This window comes from Fukomys damarensis, unplaced genomic scaffold (assembly GCF_012274545.1).
Source record: "Fukomys damarensis isolate Sample0158 unplaced genomic scaffold, DMR_v1.0_HiC HiC_scaffold_38, whole genome shotgun sequence".
Classification (NCBI taxonomy): Eukaryota; Metazoa; Chordata; class Mammalia; order Rodentia; family Bathyergidae; genus Fukomys; species Fukomys damarensis.
Genome location: NW_022900950.1, coordinates 4,273,008 through 4,278,857, shown reverse-complemented (window position 1 = coordinate 4,278,857; position 5,850 = coordinate 4,273,008). Strand labels below are relative to the sequence as shown.

Here is a 5,850-nt window from a genome sequence, read left to right as displayed (position 1 = left end):
GTCACCTTTGCCCAAACCTCTCTACAAAATGGCATGTCATCTACATAGCATACTGAGCTTTACTGTGCCTTCTGAATATTGCCTATAGACCTCTTGACTAAGGGCAGAGTCTCGCAGAACAAGATTGTTCTTGGTTGTATTTTCCTGGAAGCAGTCTTAGAGAAGAAGCTGAGAGCAGTTCCTCACTCTATAGATGGCCTCACACGATGACCTCATGAAGGAGAGGGAAAGTGTTAGATTGAAACATAGGAGAACAAAAAGCTTAATGAAATACATTACATACCAAGTCACTACTATGAGCCAGATTGTTTGACATGCTGAAACCTTCTGAGGACAGAAAGTAAGATCATCCAGAAGTGTTCACCTAAAATGTTTTAGGGTAGAGTAAGAAAATTCTTAGGGTGCCAGAGAGAACTCCAAGCAAAATAAATAGACAGACAGACACACAGACAGGCAGGCAGGCAGACAGCTTGAGATAGGCCAGCACAGGTGAATTGGAATATAAATAAACCGGGTACCATAGCTACAGTTAAAATCAGATCTGAGCCAGGGAAACTGAGGTGGGCACCAGAACTCTCTGCTACATCATCTTTTCTGGTCTCAGCCTCCTTCCTCTGTCTACTGGATCTCACTGCCAAAATGCAAATCAGAGTTTAAATATAAGCTTGCTATACTATTAACTGAGAAATTCCAACGCGTTATTCTTACAAGTACCGCTAAAATAACAAGTGATACTAAATTCATGAGATTACACCAAATACCTATGAGAAAAAAAAGAAATCTTGACTGTTTATTTCATTTTTAAATCTGAAAAACAGATTTAACAGAAATAACCTATATCTGAATGAGAAAAATATATCAAACCCTTGACTTTAGAACCTTAAACCAACAAGCTAACAAATTCTACAATGCAATAATCAATACACTTTCTAAATCTCAAATATCCAGCTTTGCATAGTGGCAGTGTCATAGCCAATGATGTTTATCTGAGGAGCGATTATTGCTAATTGACATTTCCAAAATCATAGGTCAAAAAGTAGGAGGGAGATTTATAATAAATCAAACACAAAAGAGTAACGTTACTTTAAATTTTTAAAATTATTCTAAGATGGAAGAAAGTTGATTAAAATTTTTTTAAATCAGTTTTCTTTATCCAGTATTCCTAAATACTAGAAAAGCTATTCCATAGTAGCCAATTACCAATTAAGGCTTGCTATGGCCTTGCTATGTGTCTAGATGTCCCCAAACGCTTATGTAGTCATAGGTGGTACTTTTTCAGACATGTTTGGATCTAGAGCATGTGACACTGGAATTGATTCATGGTGCCATGCTAATTCCAAGGGCACTAGCATTAAGGGTACCCTAAGTTGTCTGTGTAAAAAGAAAGATGCTATTTAAGTCCCTTGTTATATTTGCTACCTTGAATGTTCCTCCTCTTCCATCCTGCCTTGGTGCCAGCCCACTATGGATTGAAAGGTCTACAAGCTGTGAGCCAAATAAACCTTTCCTCCTTTAACTTTGGATGTTGGGTATTTTGTCTCAGCAGTGAGAAAAGTAACGAAGACAAGGCTACTGATGTTTTTGAGGAAATGTAAAGTACCCAAAGTAATGTGGCAGAAGGGGACAGAAATGATTTATGAGCCCATCTGTGACCCCTCCTAACACCAAAGGATTCTCTACCCTAAAAAGCAACTCAAATCTCCCAATGATTACATTTGCTGTGATTTATCCTCTGACTAGAAATACTAGCTTTTAAAAAAACATACAATTAAACATAATTTGAGCCAATTCAAAATTACTGAACAATTTAAATATTTTATAAATTGTTTAAAGTTTCTACCTTTAATAAAACAGTGGTTATGGCAGGAATTCAAATATGCCCTATTAATATAAAATATTTCTTTTGTTAAACCAATATGAGGTACAATTTTAGAGAATCAAAATTTAGTTTTTTATAAGTTGAATATTAAAATAGTCTAAAAGTTTATGAAATATTATACCTTGTTAATAGTTTTAGCTATACCACCATGTCTAAAATAAAATCCTGAATTCAAACTACATCATTTGCAATATATATTATGCCCAGCACAATTGTATTTACAAGTAATCTTGTAACACTAGGAAATGATATATTCAAGCTGAGGACAACTTCAAAGTTGGGAATAAGCTTTGAATGGAGAGAAATTTGGGGGAGATGATACGAAGCAAATCAAAGCATAAAAAATAAATGAGTGACTCAGCTCTGACGATCTTAGACATTGCTGCTAACAGTCTGAATGCTTAAGAGTATAAAAGAGTGAGTGGTGAAAGGAAAATAAAAAAGGAAGGGTGATGATGGCAACTTAAAGTCTAGGATTATTATCTAGAGGCAAAAACAAACTCTGAGAATGGAATTTAAATACTTAAAGTGCAGAAAGAAATTTATGACTGATTCAACCCTTGCTAATAAAAGACCTGGGCCTCTCTCTGTCATTGCTTGGGACTTTTTGAATCAACACTTGCCACCTCTATTACTTTTAGTTGCACAAGCTGCATGGCTATAATCCTTATACCAGACATCTCACCCTTCACAAAGCAGGATCCAGTTGTCTGTGATGATATATGAGGGGGTGATTGAAAAAAAAAACACCACTTTGCATGACTGATATTAACCATAAGGAGAAAATGACTTTTGTTCAAGTGGTTTCTATGGGAAGAAAGAGGAGATAGAACCATACCAGAGTTCTATAACATTCCAATTTCTGACCTGATAGATTCATGTTTGCACCACTGACACAGCTGAAGTCAAACCAGCTTTTCTCCCCAAGAGAAGCTGGGACTCAAGGGCGCAGACTGGGATTCTCTCTAAAGGGCAGCTGGCTGTGCTGGAGTAATGGCTCCACACACTGCACATACACGCATGGGGCTGATGCGGTGGCAGTTGAAGTACTTTGAATACAGTATGTAGGAATAGTTTGGATTGCAAGTGATAAATCCTGACAATGGCTCCACCAAATTTTTCTCATGCACGAAGAAGTATAAAAGTTACGTAGTTGTTGATAGGCGTTCACCTGCTCACAGTTCACCCATGATCCAAGATCTTCCCATCCTTTCTGCTTCACCATTATCAGTATGGATTTTCACCTGCCTGCTTGTTGCTTCATGGCCACATGAAACTCTAGGTGTAGCATCCATATCTAGCTTCATTTGAGCATTTTATAATGAAATAAAAGCCACCCTAGCAATCCTAACCCACTCCCATAATTGGCTGACAATATCAATTTGAACTACCCACCTCAAGCTGCAAGGAAGGTTTTCCACTCTCTATGATAGAAAGAGAGAGGGAGAAGCCTTCAGTCACAGAAACTAATCACTTAATACATATTCTATATTGAATGGATGACAGGATTAGAATATTTGGATTATTTTAACATTAAAAGCTGGCCATTTTATTTTCTTTGTGTCATTTGTCATACAAGGAGAGTCAAACCAGAATGCTCGCCACCCTCAAGGGTGAATTTGGCAACTCGTACAGAAACTCACAAGTCATTTTCAATTTCTAAGGACTGGGACTTGAGCTTTACATACTTTCTAGACCCTCATGGAAGAACTAGAAGAAAATTGAGTTTGAGAAGAAACGGAAGGGGGGATGCATATGAAGGAAACAGGAGGAGAGGAGAAGAACTTTCCCAAAAGAGGGCAGGGAAGTTGAGCAGGAGTGGGGATAGTTTGAAGTGGAGTCAGATTTCCACGGAGTTTCTAGGAAGGGAAAAGGCCTGTACCTGAGAAGTACTGGGTGAGTAGAAGCAGAGGAGATCTCCAGTTCTCAGAGTCATCTGCGGGTTAATTCACCCAGAGAATGCCCACCTTTCGCTTCAGAAATCCTTTCACAGAATTATCATTCTTCAAATAAAAATATCAAAGTGAAAATAAAAATCAGTAGTGTTAAAGGAAACTAAAATCAATGTCTTAAAAATCAAATGCGAATCTGAAAGTAGGCTTAATTAAAAGACAACTTTTTAAAGGAAGAATAATTATCACAAAATGTCCAAAACAGACAAAAAGAAAAATAAGTTTTTGTCAATCATCATTGTTTGATGTGAAATTATAATTAAAAAACAACACAAAACCAAAGAAAAATAATGACTTGGATAATTAACTTATTTGATAATTAACTTATTTTATCAGTAAAGGGGCACAACTTCTTTTGCTATCACTAATGTTTCTACTCTGATTTAATTATATTTAAACATCTATCCTAAATTCACAATATAATTTTAGAGATGCAATCTCAAAATTGACAGATATCGAGCTCCTCTTTTTCCTTTCCTAAATTCTATCTTTTAGTTTTTTCCCTTACTCTGACTATAAAACAAATTCTATTTGTGTGGATCCTGAGTAGCAAGAACCGGAATTTCTTTTGCATAGAAGTTTTAGCTACAGACATTCAGGTATGTGTTTTTGCAAGCCTCGGAGATCTTTAGATCATCTGCTTATTTACTCTGATCTGCTCCTCCTTGTTCCTTGCTGTTGTCAAGATCTTCAGAAGATAACATCGCCATCCTGGAAACAGCCTGCTCCTCCCTTAGGCTGAGCTCTCTTTATCCCCCACACAAACTTCCTAGTGAGCGCATGGTAATGTGGTTCAGTGACTGAAGCCTAAGCAGTTTTGAAAGACTGATTTTTAATTATCAGTTATATGGCAAATGCTTGTGCCTTACTTCATCACATTAAAAAAAAAAAACTGGAAAACAACAGTTGTTCTCTTCCCTTAATCCTGTAGTCTCATAAATCTCACCACATCCTTGACTTTGCTTTTCTATTTTTACACCTTTCCTTTATCAAGCAACCTGCTGTTGCCTGTTTTTCAATAGTGGTGCTCAACACCACAATACAGATAAAGAGCAGCAAGAAAATAGCACATGTATGCATGCTCACGCCTATGCAGATACATGGCACACACTTACAGAGACATACTCTGGGAGCTTTCAATAGTCCCTTTTAACAATAAAACTGGAAAAGCCATGTGCCAGAGACCTAAGTTGACAAAATCTAATCCATCTTCTGGGCAGCTAGTCATTTTCAGATTTCTCAGAATGTATCTACTGATGGATATTTGACTTTATTTTTTGAACCTTTAAAATATTTCTACCTGTATACAAGTATTCAATACTTACTATTTCTGCACATCAAATTGTCATTTCCTTTTTCCCAATAAGAACTTTTTTCCTTCTCTACAATTTCATCCATTATCAATGCTGTTAATGTATTTACAGTTTCTAAGGATTAAAACAATAGTGTATTGATTTCAGTCTTCTTTCCCTCAGATATTTCTTAGATCTGTGTGCGTTCCTTATTGATTCTCATCATCATGGACTGGTTTTCTCTCCTCAACACTCTGTGCATAGACTACAGTTGCACCTATTGACTTATTGCCAATTTTTTCACTACCAATTTATGTACTATAATCAATTTATTCATTTGGACAGACACAAGGAACTCTCTACTCTACTCATTTTTCAAACTACTTGGACATTCCTTGCCTTAGATGTTAAGCTGATTTTACCCTAATCTCCCTCAAATATAAATTTCTAGTTATATTTTTCTATGCTCTGACTGACTTTTTCTATATGTACTATGCCTTTCAAGGGCACCACAAATCCTGAGCCAAAATATCTGATTCTCTCTATGAAGAAGACAGCCTTCCACTTTACTGAATCTGCATTAACATATTTTATAAAGCTATCTCAAATGAACACTCATTTTACCTGGTTAATTCAGCTGTCTAAAAAATGTCTTTGTTGTGGTAACCATGATAATCAGTTGTCATGGACTAAAGTTAAAGACACCATTATGTGTGTGTATATATAT

General features: G+C 36.3%; 1 pseudogene; it reads left to right on the top strand.

Annotated features, from left to right (window-relative positions):
- Positions 1 to 946: 946 nt before the first annotated feature.
- Positions 947 to 1,111, top strand: LOC117284706 (annotated as a pseudogene).
- The last annotated feature ends 4,739 nt before the right edge of the window (positions 1,112 to 5,850 follow it).